Raw genomic sequence first — 22,600 nt, 5'->3', positions numbered from 1 at the left:
CATTAAGAACAAGTTCCTAATGAGCATAGAGAGAGTACTTTGTTGGAGAAAGCAACATAAAAATTACACCTAGCTAGTTTGGCGTAGAGAATACTTGAAAAGAGAGAGAAATAGAACAATTGACAACAGTTGAGGACCGGATTTACATGGAACCGCGGTCCCCCCTCCAAAAGGGCTATGTATTATAGCTTCTCCCATCAAGAGAGACCTTTGTACAATACAATCTTTGTGTTCCTTGACAAAACTCCTTGGTGCAATGAAGATGGAAGCTTCATGCACCAAATTATGCTTGAAAAACACACCTAGTGGGACTAGCCTCATTCCCAAGACCTCACACACCTTCAAAAATGGTGAGAGCTAGCAGGGAATGAGGAAACATCAAGAGGAAGAAGATGTATCTTACAAGAAATAAGTATTCTCCTCACATAATCAATCTTATAGCATAGCTTAGCTTAGTAATTAGAATGGTAGAGGAGATGAGCATGCCATTGAATGTTGGCGCTTGGTTGGGTTTGCATTCCATAGCCAAGAGTTGTTGGTGTAGGCCTCTACTTCCCAATTCTTGGCAAAGGAGATGGAGTTCTTCTTCCACACATGAGTTGTGTGTATGTGTAGAAAAATTTGCGGTCTAAGGAGGCCAAGTAGCACCATAATCTCTATCACCATCTCAAACTCCATCAATATAGATATTCAATGGCAACATCAGACAATATACAAAGGTTCTTGGGTTCTTATGCAACCAAGGAGGAGGAAAAGATCCTCAACAGAAAATATATTTTGTTCCGCATGGAAAGCACGAGTGCTAGATTTCAAAGTGGAGGTGGGTAAGAAAATTGTTAAGGAGGTTTTGGTTCAGCATGTTTATAGTTACTCTGATGTGATTGCTAATGATGGAGATGCCTCATTGTCTTCTCATCCACGATGCAACTGTAAGTGTTTTCATAGCCTTCCATCTCTATGCTTTCTTTCAAACCTTTCTATTCTCTTACTTTCCTTTTTTTGAAGAGGTAGAACAATATTAAAAAAGATAGCTCTAGTTCTCTAAAATAGTCCTAAATTCTATTCAGTTGTTAGACTAGGTGTTCTTTTAGTTTTGGTTGTTGCAATTGCAGATGTCTGTCCTTCATCATATGAAGAATGAGAGCCAATTGAGTGTATTATAGGTCTCATATCTATAATCCATGCTCGGGGGGTGCACTATGTAATCATGTTAATGTATAACGTGAGTTCGATAGGAGGGGTTTTAGAATTCAAAAATTTTAGGAGATTTAACAGAGATACATTAATATAAGGGGTTTTTATATTCAATTTTGGGAAAAAATCCTAAAATAAGGGGTCATTTTATTCATTTAGGCATGTTAAAAGAGGGGTTTTTTTAATACCCTACGAACGCACGTTATATAGCAGGGTACTGAACGGTGAACCCCCCGAGAATCCATGCTGACATTGGTGTTTTACAGTATGATGGAAGAACTAGCAAGAGCCTTGTAGATGTGGGAATTTTCTTTTATGAGTACTTCTACCAGCTCAATCTAAAAGATACTCTGGTTAAACTCCCTCTCCCTACCAATTCAAGCTATATTGAGTGCCCAATCTTGGACACCACAATGTGTGAGGCTCTCCAGAGAAAGAAGCTGTTTAGGGATGTGCAGAGGTCCCTACAAAATTGGTGTCCACTAAATTGGTCAAGATTTCTAATTTTTGTCCTATAAGTTACTCGTGGAACTATTTCACACCTGCCACATACATGTTTCAAAGACAATGCTGGTATGTAAATCTCGATATGCTCGCTTCTTTTACAAACCTCTTGTTTGATAGAGGCTAGTATGTTAAAGAGGTGGACGCCATACATTGCAAGGTTGCACTGGACACTTTGGTGGCCAAGTACATGATTGGCACACAATCAATTCTGATCTACTTCTGGTACCAACACTCTCAAATTGTTGTAGGGGCTGCTCTAAGTTTGTTCCTATTGACCAAGAGTCTGCATGCCTAGAGAACAATGGTGTCATAGATATGGAGGTATTTGACAAAGATCTCAAACTTGTGACAGTGGTCACAATAAGAGAGAAATACGAGAGAAATACAACCTTCTGCAACTTTGGCTCTATTTCTTGATAGGTGGACATAAAGTAATGGAATGAAGGAAAAAAGAAACTATCCTTAGAGAACTAATTGGCCGAGTCCAAATTGTGCCAATGTAACTTTGATAAATTCCAATGGGCATAACTTCTTCTTGAATTAAAATCTATATTCATTACTTCCATTGCAATGTTTCTTTCAATTTATATCTTTTGTTTCAATTGTGAGATGATTCCCACCATTTGGTTATATCTTTATTTCAATAGTAGGATGAAACTCTCTCGCTATCTCTCTCTTTGTGAAAGTATGTGTGATTTTTGTATATTTTGAACAACATATGCAAAGTTTGATGTCTAATCTCTCCCTCTCTCTCTCTCTCTCACACACACACACACGCACACACACACACACACACGCACACACACACACACACACATGGCACCACATTGAGAAGTACAAAGAATCATAATAATGAACATAGTTAGAATTTCGGAGAGTGTACAAATTCTGAAACAGTCAATGGGTTGAAATACAACTTTTTAGAGATAAAGGATCAAACTTTCCTCTAGATAAAATTTATGCTCATGATCTTCAAATGAGGGTGGGGAGAGAGTGGTGCCCGGTGGGTTGCTTTGCTTATGGGGTGTGTCATCTAGCAACAAAGTGTTTATATCATCATATGGGATATGGATTTGATAAAAAGGTTAATAGTATAGGTATACATTTGGTTTGGTACGACAACACACTCCTTCTAGGAAGACAAAAAATCAAATTTCCAATGTTTGATTCCTGCTACGTTACAAACCATGGTTACAAGGGGATTGAGGTTTCTCTGCTGCACAGAGGACCATGTCGCAACCCAAAATCTTGGAAATAGAAACTGTATAAATTCCTTGGTTCTTGGATGCACAATGGCTCTATGAGTGCCTATCATGAAGCTGTGCAGGTTAACAAGTTCTACATTGGGATTATATGGCTCCCAAAACAACAACAATCCGTTGACATCCAAAATAATTAGTCTCTACAAACATTCTATTAAACAAACAAGTAGTTAGACAATAGGTTGAATTTCATATTCTTTTACATTGGTTACCAAAACAATCATGTCAATGTCTAGCAAAGGTCCATACTCCGTTTGGCTGCCATGGAGGTTGTCTTGTCCAGTGTTGACATCCTCGAGCTTCTCACCAATCCCTTGTTCTTCTGCTGTTTGAGACTCTTGTGTCTCCAATGTTGAGGAATCCATTGCACCTAGAATAGCTTCTAATGTGCTATGCTCTATTTGTGTGTCATGCATAAATGACTCTTGATTTTCAAGATCAATAGATGGAATTGTGGGAGAGGTGTGCTCTACTTGAGGGTTGGGGTGCTCTTCTTAGCCCCTGGCTCTGCGTAATATTCTTTCCTCTAAAGCCCTCCAAGCATAGAGGGATTTTCAATATTTTTTTATTTCTTCCCCAATCCCTCCATGTGTATGATCTTGCTCCTGTGTGGCCTTCTCCTCATTCGTAATTTTCTCCTTGTCAAACTCTCCCTCTGCATCATTTCTCTTCTCAGTAGTTCCTCCCTCCTCTTACTCATGTCCTTTCTTAGCTGACCTTATGAAATCTGTTTGCTGTTGTTCCTCATCCGACATCATTATCTCTACAATGTAGTCATCCAATAGGGTTCAATCTGCATCCATGCTCATGGGATGTGAATTGAAAGAAAATGCTTGATTAGAGTGGCATGGTATTGATGCAAATACTGTAGTGTGTATTTCTCCAATGCATTCTACAAAAGACAAAAAAAAGGGACCCGAGATACATTTTTGTCCAAACAATTACCATGTTATAATGATGTCCAAAATGCCTACCTCAGCATGACGGAGGAACCTCCATCCACATGAGTTGGCATCCATCTATCTAGGCACTATGACTGCCTTAATTTTTGACTTGTATAGCTCTAGATTTTTGCATAGCCTTTCATATACATGCAACAGTTTTTTTATGCAACTACAAGTAGGAAAAGTTGGTATAAATCCAACACAATAATTGTCTCCATACTTTATTCCAAATAAAACCAATTTCTAATTCTCAATATTCACAATCTTAATTCTGGATGCATTCATTGAGTTGAGTTTAGAGTCTAGACAACTGGCTTGTCAAGTTCAATGCAAACCATGCTCTAGTGGTGGTTTCTCTCATATGGAAAAATTATGGTTGTGTCACTTGCAGCATTGGACAATGGGCAAGCCACTTCTCAAATTTGCCGATAGCAGTGTTTTTCATTTTGTGAGACAAAAATGTGGGGAATCAATGATATATATTTCTGCATGACTTTGTGCAGGTAGTTGGCTCTTCATCAAACCACAAAACAATTACTAATTGTTAGTCTCTAATCTCAAGGCTGAATAAAAATATGTTGAAGCTGGTGAAAGCATCTTCCTTTAGGAAGCTATAGACAATTGAATTTGTAATTTGAGCATTTGGATCCCGCAATATATTGATATCAAAAGAATCTAATGCAAGTTTTCTTATATCATCTTTGAGCTGTTACCATATACATGTGGTAGTGATGTGTGTGAACACACTTAGGACCGCCATGGCATTTTTTCCCTCACTAGGAGGTTTCCCCTCCCCGTGCATTGTATCTATACCCGTCATTCGAGGGCTATCTATCTTTCCATTGCACACCAAGTAATACACTCTCTCTTGTGTTCCTTGAGCTTCCTTGATCTTATCCAAGCTGTGTGTGTTTTCCTGTGACCCTAATTCCAACAATTGGCATCAGAGCAGGTTGCATCCTCCCGGGCTTAGTCGTCGGTAGCTCTAGCATACGCGTGATCACTTTCTCCGAGTTGTATGAGCTTTGGCGAGCATTTGTAGGTCAATTGTTTTTCCAGAGTGCTCAAAGATCTTAGTCCTCGTAGATTTCTGATTTGAGCTCATTTGGACCTTTGTTTCCAATACATGCAGTAAGTAATACACATGCTATTTCATCATTTTGTACAGAATTTATGTCAGTGCCATTTTTTGCATAACATGTCCCTTATAGTCTTCTATGATTTGTTCTATATAGCATGTGTTGTTCCCACTTTCTTTCTCCTCTTTTCAAGCAGTTTTCACATCAGGTGCAACATTTACCATGGTCAACAACAACATAAATGTGTTCAAGATGTTTGCTGCTGAGGACAGATTGCATGGGAACAATCACCTTTTGTGGGCTTCCATGATGCAACATGTTCTTGTGTCAAAGGGCATTTGGAATATTATGTAGGGCATTGATGTACGTCCTGGGTTTGAGGATGTAGGCAATGTTGCAGGTCTTGCTGCAAGGATTGCTGCTGCTGTTAGAGTTGTTTTGCCTACAATAGAACAAACTCTTTGGGATGGAAAATATGTGCAAGATCATGCATTGATTGTGTTATCTATGAAGCACACTATTACTCCTCACATTCGTTCAGTGAAATTTGCAAAACAGGCTTGGGATATTCTCAATGGTATTTATGCAAGTTGCAATGATGCTAAAATTGCATTGCTGATGCGTAAAGAGCTAGAATCGAAGATTATGCATGCGAAAGATTATATGGACACTTTCCTTGCTGGTGTCAAGGATATCAATAAGCAACTTATTTCTATAAGTGAAGTCATTTCAAACAGTTCCCTTGTGCATAGTGTCCTTGATGCCTTACCATACTTTTGTTAGTACTTGGAGACTTATGACCCAAGGAAATCCTGAAGTTGTCAAGTTTGATGCATTATGCACAGTGCTATTGCAAGAGTTGCTTTCCAAAAAAAACAAGACTAGACAGCGTGCAATTGAACAAGCCTTATTGCTGCTCAAAGAAAAGGTGGTAACAACAATGCAACCACTTCTTATGGTTCTTTTGCGAGTGGAAAATCACATGTTTCTAATGCTTCTGCTAGTAGAAAAACAATTTTTATGGAGCTTCTGGTGATAAGGGAAAAAAGAATATGCGTTGCCATTATTGTAAAGCTAATGATCACTTGATCAAGCAGTGTCCTAAGTTGAAGGCCAAAGAGGCAAAGAAGAAAGAGGCTGGCTCCACTGCAAATGCTAGTTCCAACCGAATATCTACTCCAAGCTTATAAATAAAGCCCTCTATGTACATATTGTTTATGCTATGGTGTGTACTTTTATGTAACACCTTTTGAGTCAAAATCATGAGTACTCTCTCTCTCTCTCTCTCTCTCTAACTGTGTAAGCTATGTCTGCACACACACAAACCCCATCAGCCTCTACAACTGGTATCAGAGCTAGTTGGCACCACCTGAGCTTAGCAATCTTAGCACTATTACAGAGAATTCCAATCTTTTGATCTTTTAAGCAATTAGTCACTGATTAGAAGGTGATAAAGAATCCCAAATCAGCCTCTTAATCGGAGAAAATTGAGAGCATGGCTTGAATTTGCTTCAATTTGAGCTTGCAAATGTTTTTCTCTCACTAAGGCGCTCTCTCCTGCAACTTTGGATCATGCAAAGCTGAAAATTTCAACCAATTGCCTCATTGGACGGCTTCGGCTTCGCTTTGGAATCTCTTCCCGGCCTTGTAGTTTCATTGATTAGCCCCTACGGATGCAGTCACATCTGAAAACGACCCTCGCTACACCCCTTGATCAAGTGCAGCGGAAAGTTCTTGCTCAACAAGACAACCAACGACACCTACTTCTCTCATCTCTTGCCATTTCTCAGCACAACTCGTTTTTCTTTTGATTTTTGATTTCACTTACCTTTGGAATCTCTTCCCGGCCTTGTAGTTTCATTGATTAGCCCCTACGGATGCAGTCACATCTGAAAACGACCCTCGCTACACCCCTTGATCAAGTGCAGCGGAAAGTTCTTGCTCAACAAGACAACCAACGACACCTACTTCTCTCATCTCTTGCCATTTCTCAGCACAACTCGTTTTTCTTTTGATTTTTGATTTCACTTACCTTTGAGCTCACAAGGTGGCCGTTCACACCAAGTGAAGACAAACTCATCATCAAAGTGGGAGAATTTAAACTCAATCCCTTCAAGGCTTACATGGCAGCCACCACCCACATCAAGCAAACCGGCCCTTCAAATTTTACACACACGACGGATCTTCACGCGAAGCAAGATGGAGCAAATCAAATCTACACAAGAAGGCAAAGAAATTTAAATCTTCACATGAAGCAATGCAAAGAAACCATAGTTTCTTTTAATTCTCTCAAGGAGGAATAATTTTGTGAAGAGGTGCTTCACAAATCTTTTGGGAAAAGTGACTTCACAATCAGGGAATTGTTTTAATCTCATGCCGCCTATTGTAAAGAGGAAGAACCTATTGTAAAGAGGCAGACACTGACCTTGACAAATCCTCAAGTGTTAAGAACCCTCTGCTAGCACTATGGGAGAAAAGAGAATTGAAAAAATTAATGGCGAAGGCTTCCAAACCTGGCAAACCAAGCTGCAAGGATATCTTATGAAAAAGAAACTATGGTCTGTTGTAAAACCGAGAGTAAGCGAACCATCCACCTTTGTTGAAGGCACTCTCACTAGGGCCCAAATAGCACAAGCACAAGCTAAAGATGAACAAACACTCGGCATAATTATCACACCTCTCCATGATAATTATGTGCACTTTATTGATAGCTGCACCACTACAATCCAAGCATGGGATATTATGGAACATAACTTTGGTGCTAAACAAAAGCAAAGTAAGGTTAGCTTAAAGAATAATCTTTATAAATGTACTATGCTTCAAGAGAAGGATTTTTCAAGCCTCGTTAATAGACTAATGAGCATATTCACATAGCTCACTTACATTCAGTGCCAATTCCCGGAAGAAGATCAAGTCGTTGTGCTCATGAGTGCTCTACCTGAATGTTTTAACAACATAGTCACATCCTTAGAGCAAAAGGAACCCATATCTTCTCTACAATATGTTACAGGGGCAATCCATGAAGAAGAAAAGAAAAATAAGAAGAAATATCAATCAGTGGGAGGAGATTATTTTACATCATCATCATCATCATCATCACCTAGATCAAATAACAAGAAGTGTTATGTGGCAAGCTTTGACACTTCTCCAAGGACTGCTACAAGAACAAGTATCGTAGCAATTGCGTCATCCACCATCAAAATGCCAAGGAAGCAACAACAAAAGTAGAGTCAATGTTGCAGAAGAAGAGGACGAAGATGTTGCTCAACAAGCAGAGGATTGTCTCCTTGTGTGTGCCACCCCCAACTACTTTTGCAAGTATACTGATGTAATATAAATGGTCTTCCACCTTCTTTGTTAAAGGGGAGGATTTCTTAGTTTGTGTGACACCATATGATGAGACAACTCAGTCTGTGTGACTAATTTGGTCTATGTGTCTATTAGCCTCTGTGGCTTTAGGTCTTGATTCAGCTTTATTCAGTATAGTCCATGCCTAAGGCGAGGATTGTTGGGATAGGCATGTTCTTTTGTAACCATGGAAAACACCTCTACACTTGTATAGCTTACTATATGGCATCTGGCCTATGTGTTGTAAGGTTTTCTATTATGGCTATGTGTAAGCCAAAAACATGAGGAGATCCTGTCAGATATCTACTCTAGGCTTATAAATAAAGCCCTCTATGTACATATTTTTTATGCTATGGTGTGTAATGTTAATGTAACACCTTTTGAGTCAAAATCACGAGTACTCTTTCTCTCTCTCTCTCTCTCTCTCTCTCTAACTATGTAAGCTATGTCTGCACACACACAAAAACCTCCTTGAGCATGCGCGCGCACACACACACACACACACACACACACACACACACACACACACACACACACACACACACACACACACACACACACACACACACACACACCATCAGCCTCTACAAAAGGGGATGCATTTGCCTCATTACAATTCTAATGCATTTCTGGCTAGTCATGGGATAAAATTCCAATGTACAGCGCCTTATATGCCTCAAGAAAATGGTGTTGTTGAAAGAAAAAACAAGTCACTTACGAAAATGGCACGATGTATGGTCAAAAATCAAGCTTTGCCGCATTCATTTTGGATTGAGGCCATTATGTGTGCCACTTATCTACTAAACAGGTCCTATAAAATCTTTGCAGTCTATTAATCCATATGAAGCATGGAATGATAGAAAGCCTTCTATTGAGCACATGAGTGTTTTTGGCTGTTTGACATATGCTTTGGTGCCACAAACACAATGCAAAAAATTAGATGATAAGGCTATGAAATGTATTTTGTTGGTTATAGTGTCGAAAGAAAAGGTTACAGGTTGTATCATCCACAAACAAAGCGTATTTGGTTTCACGAAATGTTGTGTTTGTGGAAGACTCTATTCATCCCTTGCTGTCATGTACTAGAGACGGTAATTTAAGCTCACAAGACATTTATGACACTTTGTTGCCTCTTTTCAATGGTGTAAGCTCAAATGTAAATTCTAATGAGGCAAATGTAAAGCGTATGGGGTTTTCTAAAAATGTTACCGATCAACCTATTACTGATGCAGATGTACATGATGTACTTGATGAGGAAAGGGCTGAAAATGAGCAGGCTAGAGGTATGCCAAAATGGCTGGCGTATACATTGTGTGACAGTAAATTGGATGCACCTTTCTCTAGTAAGTGCACTTGTTCAGGCTCTTTCCATGCATCTTAATGCATCTGATTGTTATGCTTTGGATGTGTCTAGCTTACATGATGTTGAGGAACCTCTATCTTTTGATGAAGCACATAATTCAAAAAATTGGATGACTACCATGCAATTAGAATTTGATGCACTTATAGAAAATGACACATGGACTTAACGTAATTTGCCTCCTGGAAAAAAGGCCATTGGTACGAAGTGGGTTTACAAGTTGAAACACAAGCTAGATGGCGAGATTGATCGCTATAAGGATTGAATTGTTGCAAAGGGTTATGCACAAAAAAAAACATAGATTATGAAGAGAATTTTGCTACCACTTATCGTATGGGTTGGGATGTACATCAATCAGATATTGATACTGCTTTCTTGAATGGTGACATATTTGAGGAAGTTTATGTAACAGAGCCTCGCGGTTTTTTCAAGAAAGGACAAGAGGATAAAGTGTGCAAATGTTTCAAAGCTTTGTATGGGTTGAAGCAATCTCCTTGTGCTTGGTATGAGAAGGCTGACACTCATTTGGTCAAACGAGGCTTTTGTAAAAGTCCAATAGAAAGCACATTGTATGTAAAGCGTGAGGGTGATGTAATTCTCATTATGGTTCTTTATGTAGATGATTTGCTCATCACTAGACCAAATGAGAGACATATTGTTGAATTTAAGACTGATTTGAATGTTACTTTCAAGATGAAAGATATGGGGCTAATGCATCATTACTTGGGTATACAATTTATTTATTTTTTGTATAACTATCATTAGATTATTGGAATGATATCATTTTGTACTTTATAACTTTGTGCTCACATAATCTATTGTTTACTTACAGAGTCAACTTGTTTTGAGAGGACATGAGCAAGCAACCGTGTGTAGAGATGGAACCTTTCACTACCATGTTAAAAGATTTTGATAAGAATAGTAGGATTTTTGCAAAATCTTGAACCAATAGGGACTCTAGGAGCTCTTAGAGAAGCCATCCATATAGTAATAATATCTTCCCTAGTGTTGACGGACGCAAAGCGGACCCCAAACCCCGATGGCCTCTAAAACGACGGGGGCCGAATGGCTCGCCTCGAGCCTGCCACGGTAAAGCGAACAGGGGGCACCACCTAGCTTAGAGCGGCTAGGAGGCAAAGCCCACGGTGATATGAACACCGCAAGCCTACACACCGAGAGAGAGAAAAGGGGAGAGAGAGAGAGAGAGAGAGAGAGAGAGAGAGAGAGAGAGAGAGAGAGAGAGAGAGAGAGAGAATACTTGCAATTGATGAAAACAACCTCGGGGGTGTGAGGGTGAGTTATTTCTGCAATATTTACAAGGTGGCATGCCGTGATGGTAGAGAGGTAGGGAGAGGAGATGGTGCAACCTACCTGGTGCGTTCTCTAGGGCGACTCAATGACGGTGAATACTCATTACCAAGAGCATGCATACATGTGTGCATCGACCATTGGAGTCGAGAGGTGGATGTGGTTCCCTTCGCATGGTGCAATTTCCAAGGCAAACCCAACACACAAGACCCCCACCCCGTGATGGTGATGGTGTCAGTCCCTCCTACTACACTCTACCCAATGCTTGGTTCCACATAAGTTGCCCCCCCCGATAGTGACCTCTCAGTGCCAATTTATGGGTGTTGGCTGCTTGGATTATGGTAATCCTAGTGTGGTTAGGTTAATCCTAATCGGGGAGACAAAGCAAGTGGTGGGCCCGGTGTGGTTGACCCTTGCTTTGTTTTGGGGAAGGTTATTAAAAGATGGGAATCTCTAGGTGAGCCTTTGTCACCATCACCTAAAGAGAGGATATTTACAAAATGGAAATTTACAATGGCTCGGGTGAAAAACTGAAGGTAATGGTAAAATAACCTAAAATTACTGGGATGGCATCGTGGTTGCGTGTTGCCGGCGAATGGCGTGCTGCCGGTGCGTCGGTGTCGAGCGTACTTCTTTTTCGAAGTCGGCCGAGGCATGCCTTCTGCACAATTCTGTTTTTTGTTGTTGGCGGCACGTGCTTTGGATCCTTCTTCTTTTTGTTTGTTGATGTCGTAGCCTTTTCCTTCGTATTGCGGTGCGGTGCGTATATACGTGTGTGTATGTATTTGTGCATGAGGCGGGTGTGTGTGTGTTTTGTATAGGTATGTGTGTGCGAAAGCGTGCCTGGGAAGGGGGGCTATATATATATAATGTATATATATAATTTATTTATTTATTTTTTCCTTCTGCGGATGGCCGGCGGCTTACTCTTCTGCGCAAGGCGGAAAGGGGGGGGGGGGGGGGGGGGGGGGGGGGGGTAGGATAGGGGATGTGAGTGTGTGTGGGTGGGTGAGTGTGTGTGTGTGTTGTGTTGGCGTATTTGCTGCTGCCCACATGGTGTGTGTGTGTGTGTGTGTGTATCGAATGCAGCGCGCGGCGCATAGCCCATGGGGAGAGAGAGGAGAGGGGGGGGTGGGGGTGTTGTGGGGGTTGTGTGAGTGAGAGGGAGCGTGTGTGTGAGTGTGGGACTGCAGCGCTGCCCGCGCGCGAGAGAGAGAGAGCTTTGGCGTGGCCTACCGGTATGCGGATGAGAGAGAGAGAGAGAGAGGGAGCTTGGCATGGTCGTGAGAGGAAGAATGAGGGAGAGGGGGAGGGGATAGGGGTGAGGGGATAAGAGATAGAGAGAGTGTGTGAGGGAGAGTGAGGGGAGAGGGGGAATGGCGGGGTATGGGAGATGTGTGGGTGAGAGGGAGAGGGGGGGGGGGGGGGGGAATGAGGGTAGAGGGTAATGGGAGAGGGGATAGGGTGAGTGTAAGAGTGGGGGGGGGGGGGGGGGGGGGGGGGGGGGGGGTTTCTCACGCGGCTCACACCGAGGGAGCACGAGAGAGGGGTTGGGGGCTCCTTCTCTGAGTTTCTACCTGGCCGGGGAGGGTGAATCGAGAGGAGAGAGATATTAGGGAAGGGGGTATGTAGGGAAAATGGGGGGGAGAGAGTGCGAGGGTTTTATCCGATGCCCGTAGGGCGGGAGGGGGAAAAAATAAGTTACGGTGGAGGGGTACTGAGAGTGGGGGGGGTGTAATGAGTTTTTTTTCTTTTTTTTCTACTTGATTTTCGAAAGTCAAGTTGAAATGTCACATAGCGTTGAAATGTGGCTGGGGCGTTGGTGAGGCCAAATGGCATCACTCTGTAAGCAAAACATCCCCAAGGTGTGATGAAGGTTGTCTTCTTCTGATCCTCCTCCACAATGCTAATCTGGAAGTATCGTGAGTAGCCATCGCATACTGTGTAGCGTTCGTGACCTGCCACTTCATTGAGTATTTCATCCTGAAATGGGAGGGGAAAATGGTCCCTCTTCGTGGCTGCATTGAGAGGTTTATAATCCACACAGACTCTCCATTTACCATTTTTTTTTGGTGTGACTACTACTGGGGAGACCCATTCTGAGTTTTCAACAAGGTAGATGAAACCTGCTTGTAGCAAACTCCTTACTTCTTTAAGCAATGCCTCTTGTTGGATTACTCCAAGTCTTCCGAGCTTCTGTACTACGGGTTTACTACCTTCCTTGAGATTTATGTGGTGTTGCACTACTGTAATTTCTATGATCTTATCATAGCCATCAATGAACAAAGTAGTGAAGTTGCCTAACATGGAGACATAATCCTTCCTTTCTTCATTGGTTAACTCATTTGAGAGCATTTTTTGTAGCTTACCTGCATCCTCCAATGACTGCTTACCTGATGGTCCCTCTTGGTTTGCTGAGGTTGCTTCAGATTGTGTTAATCTGTTTGGGTCTTTAAGAATGACTCCCATTACTTCAATGCTACTGTCACTCCCATCGGTGGTGGTCGTGTCTTCTCCTGAGGTAGACGAGGAGTCGCTGGTGGACTCGTCTTCTGAAGCCTCCAAGATCATATTGCACTGCTTTCCAGTCCTCATGTCGTAGAATATGGACTTCCCTTTAGCATCCTTCATCTGGATCATCCCGGTGCTCCACTCGCTTATGGCTTCCATGGCCATAAGCCAAGGCCTTCCAAGAATGATGGGGTAGCCCTCCCCTTTGTGTGGCATGACGAAGATGTCTACTTCCACTTCTGTATTGAATGCTTTTACTTTGACCGAAGGTGCATCATCTTCTCACTCATGACGCATATTTGCGCGCCACCATCTATGTAGATGTTTGAAATCCGCTGCCCTTTGATGTGAGCGTCCATGGTTGGCAAGATGTCATCGAGATCCCTCCCAGAGATAGCCCCAACTATCCGTGGTTTTGATTTCCTGGTACTTACCATTTTCGTCCATTGCCTCCTCATTTTGGGTGCAAGGTGGAGTAATTGGGGTCAAGTTATCTTCGAGCCCTGCATTAACACATCCTGAACTAAGTCATAGGGTTGTGCTTCCTCACCTAGTGAGAAGTCTACAATGTCTATCTTCCGCCGCGGTTTAGCTGCTTGCTTGCTAGACTCGGCTTTCCCTTTCATCTTCTCTTCTTTTTGAGATGCCTCCTCATGCCTCGCACGCTTCACTCCGATAGCATCCACTTCTTCTACCTTCGCTTTTCCTTTGTGCTTCTCTCGAGCCGACTCTTCTACCTTCGCCTTCCCTTTAGACTCTAAGCTAATGACACTCACCACTTGGTTCACCGCAGGTGGTGGGGGTAGTGGCAGAATGAGAGGTTGGGGTGGTGGTTGCAATTGTATAGGTGGTCGCAGGATTTGGATTGCTGGGGTTGGTCCTGGCTGCCTTGGTGGTGGTCTTACTCTTGGCGGAGAGATCTGATTCTGTCTCCCCTCTCTATTGAAATTCTGCCTTCTTGGGTGTGGGCAGTAGTACATTCCATGGCCGTCTTCCCCGCAGTTGTAACAATGGTATTCTGGGTTCTGCCTTTGTTGTCCTCTTCCTTGTTCTGGATTTTTGCCAGATGCATGTCCTTGCTGCACCAGATGCACAGATAAACTCTCTAGTTGGGTGGTGATGCGACTCAGCAGGTCTTGCTGTTCCTCTGCTGTCTCCTGTGGTTGGACTCTATGATTGGTTGTTGCAGCCATTTGGGTTGGTCGGGCCGAGCTTGTTTCCTCTGACTCGTTTGCTCTTGCTTGCATGCGCAGATTCTTGTCTTTAAGGCGGGCTACTTCGACTGCCAACTCATATGTTGCAAGAAACCTTCCCTTCACCTTCTCTCTAAGCAGCAAACATAGACCAACAATGAAACGGTCCTTCTTCAGGAAATTAGGTGCTCCTTCGCCTTCCTCCAGTGTGGCAACCCACCTCTCCCATAAGTCCACAAACTTTGACTCGTAGGTGGCGTACTCCAGCAGGCCTGCCTGCTTTAATTCTGTCAATAGCTACCATAGCTTCTCCGAGGTTGTGCCTTCACCAAACCTCTTTACAAAAGCAGCCCTTAACACATCCCACGCATTCTTGGTAGCCTAGGGCAATGCATTATACCAGGACTTGGCCTCTACTTTCATCAGTAGAGGAAAAATTCTGAGTCGTGAAGCGTCGTCATCTTTGTTGGAGACGACACAAGCAATGTCAAAATCGTCCAAAAAATCAGTGGTGAGATCCTCACCCTTCTTCCCACTGAACATGGGGAAAGAAACACTTGCCATGGTGGTGACTCGGGAAATTACAAACCTTTTTTTTCTTACATCAACAGCAACGGCTCATAGCGGTTTTACAGGGGCGAATGGATAGGCTAAAACAGGATAAAAATAGAGACATTAAAGGAATGATGGTAATCTAGTATGGGGAGAATGATAGGGTTCGGGGAATTGAGGATTTCTCCTAGTATTGCCGCACCAAATAGGTAAACGATCTTCTGTTGGTAGAAGACTTTCCTATCTACATAGATATTCACATGCATATGCTGCAGGAATCTGAACGGGAATGCCGTCGGCCCATTTTCCATCATGCACAAAGGGTGAAATACTTACTTATACTCTTACCGTGCCAGTGTTGATGAGTCTGCACATCCACAAGAGGTCGTCACCTTTCATGGGCTCTACCCTTCCTTCGTTGCTTAGCACGTACGGGGTTATGGTGACACCACTCCCAGTTTCTTGGCTAACAGCAATTGTAGGTAATCTCCATAATCGGCGTGTTGCATGAATTCTACTCCATTCACCTGCATCTCATCTCCAGCCCGCTGGGTCTCTCCCGTGGTAGAGAGCTTCTTCACGATAAGTTGTACAGGGAGGGGAGGAAGGTCCTCTACTTGCTTCCCAAAATAGCGAGAGTAGTAGCCGAACCACTCTTCTCTAGGACATGGGAATCTTCTCACCACTTCTTCTTCTGGATTGTCGAAGTGGATTGGTAGCACTCGCATGCGTCATGCAAATCGGTAGGCGACCTTCCGTCGCTTAGCTTCGGATGACTTCTTCTTTGACAAAGTGGGTACAACCCGGCTCTCTGAGCTTGAAGCACTTGCTTGGCCAGATGCTTCTCCCTTCGGGGTCATGTGTTTCCAGGCTAGCCTATCTTCTCCTTACCCTTGGCTCGAGCAGCCCCTTTAGGCCACTTTGGGGTTTTATCTTTGACTGCAGTTTCTTTAGGGAAAAAGAGGCCTCACCGTCTGCTTTCCTTCCTTGACGTGAATGACCTCCTTGCAATGAATGTCAATGTAGAAGACTTCAGCCCTTCCGCTGCCTTCGTTGCTGACACTCATCGACCGTGTGCCTTGGTTGACAACAATGATGGCACCTCACCAATCTCCCACCTGATGCTTTCGATTTATAGTTAGAACGAGCGACACGAGATGGAGAATTTACCTCTTGAATGTTGATGACACTGCAACCTGGTAGTAGCACCTCAATGAAGGCGGCTAGGGCCTCCTTCGTCTCTTCTTCTTCCGTCCTCCAGTTAGAAAATTCCTTTAGCCACTCGTCCGTGATTGATAGTGGGCGTCACTTTCAGCATTGTAAATTGAAGGGTCTTAGAAAAGCCCTCCTCAGTGGGGGCACCAAATGACGGATGCAAAGCGGACCTCGAACCCTGATGGCCTCTAAAACGCTGGGGGCTGAATGGCTCGCCTCGAGCCTGCCATAGTAAAGCGAACAAGGGGCACCACCTAGCTTTGGGCGGCTAGGACGCAAAGCCCACGGTGATATGAACACCGCAAGCCTACACACCGAGAGAGAGAAAAGGGGGGGGGGGAGAGAGAGAGAGAGAGAGAGAGAGAGAGAGAGAGAGAGAGAGAGAGAGAGAAAGAGAGAGAGAGAGAATACTTACAATTGATGAAAACAACCTCGGGGGTGTGAGGGTGAGTTATTTCTGCAATATTTACAAGGTGGCATGATGTGATGGTAGAGAGGTAGGGAGAGGAGATGGTGCAACGTACTTGGTGCGTTCTCTAGGGCGACTCAATGACGGTGAATACTCATTGCCAAGAGCGTGCATACGTGTGTGCATCAACCATTGGAGTCGAGAGGTGGATGTGGTTTCCTTCGCATGGTGCAATTTCCAAGGCAAACCCAACACACAAGACCCCCTCCCCGTGATGGTGATGGTGTCAATCCCTCCTACTACACTCTACCCAATGCTTGGTTCCACATATGTTACCCCCCGCCTCCCCCCCGATAGTGACCTCTCAATGCCAATTTATAGGTGTTGGCTGCTTGGATTATGGTAATCCTAGTGTGGTTAGGGTAATCTTAATCGGGGAGACAAAGCAAGTGGTGGGCCCGGTGTGGTTGACCCTTGCTTTGTTTTGGGGAAGGTTATTAAAAGATGGGAATCTCTAGGTGGGCCTTTGTCACCATCACCTAGAGAGAGGATATTTACAAAATGGAAATTTACAATGGCTCGAGTGAAAAACTGAAGATAATGGTAAAATAACCTAAAATTACTGGGATGGCGTCGTGGTTGCGTGTTGCCGGTGAATGGCGTACTGCCGGTGCGTCGGTGTCGAGCGTACTTCTTTTTCGGAGTCGGCCGGGGCATGCCTTTGGCGTATTTCTGTTTTTTGTTGTTGGCAGCACGTGCTTTGGATCCTTCTTCTTTTTGTTTGTTGATGTCATAGCCTTTTCCTTCGTATTGCGGTGTGTTGCGTATATACGTGTGTGTATGTATTTGTGCATGAGGAGGGTGTGTGTGTATTTTGTATAGGTATGTGTGTGCGAAAGCGTGCGTGGGAAGGGGAGCTATATATATATAATGTATATATATAATTTATTTATTTATTTTTTCCTTCTGCGGATGGCCGGCAGCTTACTCTTCTGTGCAAGGCGGAAAGGGAGGGGGGGGGGGGGGGGGGTAGGATAGGGGGTGTGAGTGTGTGTGGGTGGGTGAGTGTGTGTGTGTGTGTGTGTGTGTGTGTGTGCGTGTGTGTGTTGTGTTGGCGTATTTGCTACTGCCCACATGGCGCGTGTGTGTGTGTATCGAATGCAGCGCACGGCGCACAGCGCATGGGGAGAGAGAGGAGAAGGGGGGGGGGGGGGGGTTGTTGGGGTGTGTGTGAGTGAGAGGGAGTGTGTGTGTGTGAGTGTGGGATTGCAGCGCTGCCCGCGAGAGAGAGAGAGAGAGAGAGAGCTTTGGTGTGGCCTGCCGGTATCCGGATGAGAGAGAGAGAGAGAGAGAGAGAGAGAGAGAGAGAGAGAGAGAGAGAGAGAGAGAGAGAGAGAGAGAGAGAGAGAGAGGGAGCTTGGCGTGGCCGTGAGAGGAAGAATGAGGGAGAGGGGGAGGGGATAGGGGTGAGGGGATAAGAGATAGAGAGAGTGAGGGGAGAGGGGGAATGGCGGGGTATGGGAGATGTGTGGGTGAGAGGGGGGGGGGGTGTAAGGGAATATATCTGCGGGCGAAAGGGGGGGGGGGGAGGGAATATTGGCGGGCCAAAGAGAGGAGGGGGGAAAAATGAGGGTAGAGGGTAGAGGGGATAGGGTGAGTGTAGGGTGGGTGAGTGGGGGGGGGGGGGGGGGGGGGGGGGGGGGGGGGTTCTCACATAGCTCACACCGAGGGAGCACGAGAGAGGGGTTGGGGGTTCCTTCTCTGAGTTTCTGCCTAGCCGGGGAGGGTGAATCGGGAGGAGAGAGATATTAGGGAAGGGGGTATGTAGGGAAAATGGGGGGGGAGAGAGTGCGAGGGTTTTATCCGATGCCCGTAGGGCGGGAGGGGAAAAAAATAAGTTACGGTGGGGGGGTACTGAGAGTGGGGGGGTGTAATGAGTTTTTTTTCTTTTTTTTCTACTTGATTTTCGAAAGTCGGTATCAGTGTCATACACACACAAATACTCAAGTGTATATGAATCTCTAGATGAAAAAGACAAATACTTGTAAAAGAAGCCTAACAGCAACAACATTGTCTCCATTTGCAATTATTTTTCATGAGGCTGAGTTCCTCTATAAATGCAATATAAATATGTTTTTTTGTTAAATGGTGTTGCATTGAGTGAGAGTATTTAAATTAGATAACTGGAGTTTCATACAGATTTGAGAAATATTGTTGACCTTTATGGATATTTTGATTTGCCTGTAAGATGATTCAAGTCTCAAGTCTTAATCACTCCACCGTGAAGAAATTCAAGCAATATTTTGATTTTAGTTTAATCATTAATGGTTATTCTTATTAAAGTGGATCATAACCTTTGTCAAGATGTCCTCATTTGGGAATGCTGAATATATATCATTAGCAACGTTTCACAAGTTGAGAAAGCTAAATTCTTGCTTTCCAACATGTTATTGCTTCTATACTATGCATATGCCAAGCTTGACTTAGAGAAATAAAAACTTGAGATGGAGGTGGCTATGTATAGGGGTGACTTATTATTGATTCATGCTTCATCGTACATATATTGTAAGCCTTTGAGTTTCCACCTTTTTGAGTAGTGTTGACAAGTTTTTGGTATGAAATCTTCTTAAATATCCCTATTCATTAGCTATTGGTAGCTATTTCTTTGGTATTGCTAAAGATGATACCAATAGCTATCACCTTGTGAACTTAACTATTAAATTCAAGATTTGAATTTTACCATGTAGATCATTTGAATAGAGAAAATCTAAACATAAATTATAGATACATGCATTGTTAACATAGAAGATATGTACCACTCGAGCCTATGTAAACTGCCAATCAAGAAACCTTTGGTTGGATACTATAACAATAGGGTCCACATGTGGTTTCAAACACCAAAGAAATGGCTTAACTAAAACATTGTCAAGAACACTAGGTGCACACAAAGGAAGTAAAAATTGGCTCTTTGTTTGGTCGATTTCTAGTGTTGAATGTTTAGTGCACATGATTTGTGAGGCCTTTGATTTGGGGAGTAAAGTATATGTAACATAGCACATGTTTTCAACAGAAGGGATTTTATATTCTTGTAAAGGTGGGCACACATATGTAGATAAGGCCTATAAGGGGTACTTTTATTCCATTATGGTGAACGCACGTGATATAGGAAAATTTTACATAGTAAATGCTCTAGACCTTTGAACACAAAGAAAGGGAGGGGGGGACTCTGATTACATATGAGTGAAAAGAAGTGGATTTGTACTGTCATGTTGCATAAAGATTTTCTTTCACTTAATATTTAAAAAAATTGGTACCCTGGGGTGCAGACAAGGCCATATAATGCAAAAAAAAGGGTGGCCACAAGGGCGCACAGACGAGCCATCCAAAACTGCTGGATGGGCCATCTGTGGGCCCTTGTGGCCACCCATTTTTTTCATAATTAGGCTACTGTTGCACTCCAGGACCCTAGAAAAGGTGAGATGAACCTAAATTTAACTCTTCAAGCACATTATGCCTTCCTTCAACTCAACTTACTAGTTCCTTGCACCAAAAGGGAAAATCACATTGGACAGTATAAAAATCTAGTCTCATGCTGCATTAACATCTGGTTTCATAAAATATTAACATTTTTGCTATCCTAAGGGGCAGACAAGGCCATATAATGCAAAAAACGTGTTGCCACAAGGGAGCATAGGTGAGCCATCCAAAACTGATGGATGGGCCATCTGTGCGCCCTTGTGGCCACCCTTTTTTTTGCATAATTAGGCTATTGTTGCACTCCAAGACCTTGGAAAAGGTGAGATGAATCTAAAATTTAACTTTTCAAGCACATTATGCCTTCCTTCAACTCAACTTACTAGTTTCCTGCACCAAAAGACCAAATCACATTGGACAATATCAAAATCTAGTCTCATACTACATAAATATCTGGTTTCATCAACTATTAACATTTTTGCTATCCTAAGGTGCAATCAAAGCTAGAAAATGCAAAAAAAAGGGTGGCCACAAGGGCGTGCAGGTGAGCCATCCAAACCTGCTGGATGGGCCATCTGCGCCCCCTTGTGGCCACCCTTTTTTTTTGCAATTTCTAGCTTTGTTTTCCCCTTAGGATAGCACAAATGTTAATATTTGATTTAAATTTAACTCTTCATGGCCAGAAGCACTTAACTTAAAACACATGGATAAACCGGAAAGCCAAATGACTATGGAGACAATAGACACAACTCTTAATCATTTTGTCATTGCAAAGTCATCTGAAATGATGTGAGCCTCTACAGCTTCTTGAATAGCCTCCAACTCTATTGCTTGCATCCTATACTGATTTCCATAGTTTTGAAGCACCTCCTTCACTGTGTGAGCATATTTCTTATGCATGGCCATGATTCAAGTGTAACGTTTTTTTTTTTTTGTAAGTGTTGAACTTTTCGGCTGTTTTCAACAGCTTCTAGCTTCCAATCGGCTCCGAATCTTTCTGGGCTTGTCTCACATGAATTTGTTCATCTCATTGCGGTCTTTGACCAGTGTGTGATGATAAAAAATCATATCTTTTTCGGATTCTCCAAAAATCAACGTGTAAGTTGACAATTTCTAAAATAATAATGTAAAACATACTTTTTTACTTTTTCCTCAATCTATGGGCTCCAACGAGCATTAAAAGCATTAAAACCATTGAATCTGAAAATACTCAAAGAACCAATGTTTTTTATTGTGTTAAGGATTGTATTTCCTACATACAAAAATTTCCTAAAATCTCCCCCTAACACCTTCAAAAGTGGCTTCCAAGGAGTGCACTAGGTCAAAATTTAAATTGAAGGAAAACAATCAGAATGAACTCCTAAACCATGCATAAACTTTAAAATAACCAAAATTTCCTTAAAAAAAAGTTATGCTAAAAATTTGAAAATAGGCCCCCCTTGGGCTTCCCACAACGATAGAAGTCAAAGGGTTCAAGGAGAGGTATGGTGTCACAAGCATGGTAGGAATCTCATCGAGGTTTATTCCGCCAAGATCTCTTGTACTTTATCATGTCTTCTCATGTACAATCTTACCAAACGAAAACAAATTTACACTTTAAATGACTGCAAATCTTATTTAACTTATCAAACAATCTAAAATATGGTAGACCTAGAGTACTCTTACACATCAACAAACAAAAAAGTCCAAACTTCTTCTCATTAACTTTGATAAATATACATTCGTGAACAACTTCCAAGGGGTAGTGCGGTCATAGTTCTTACATCCATTCCATGACATGGTATGCTCATGGGGTGACCTATCACATAAAAATATCTCTGGTGGGGGTGCCCTCATGTTAGGAAAGGGTGTGTTGCTAATAAAAAGGTGTTATATTGTCCTACTAGGCATCTCTCCATGTTAGATAATGATATTTGGTGTAGTGGGAGCCACATTTCTTGAGGAGAGCTTTGTGCCATCGTAAAAGCTTCATGTTATGCCAGTTCCTTGAGCCATTCTTGCAAACAATGCCACTCAACTAGCATAGTAAGAGGTCACCTTGTATCATGACGCGTTAGAAACATGTTCTTCAAGCAAAAACATGTATGAATTCAACATTTGCAAGTTGTATAATAAAGACACTTGTTAAGTATATGCTGTACAGATTTGCAAGTATTTCCATCCAACTAGGAATAAAAAATCCTAAAATATACATTAAGATGAGATTACCCACCCCTAATACGGATGGATTTGAAGCACCTACCT

Source organism: Adiantum capillus-veneris, chromosome 2 (genome assembly GCF_014529385.1).
Source record: "Adiantum capillus-veneris isolate H3 chromosome 2, ASM1452938v2, whole genome shotgun sequence".
Classification (NCBI taxonomy): Eukaryota; Viridiplantae; Streptophyta; class Polypodiopsida; order Polypodiales; family Pteridaceae; genus Adiantum; species Adiantum capillus-veneris.
Note: the sequence above shows the minus strand (reverse complement) of the source record.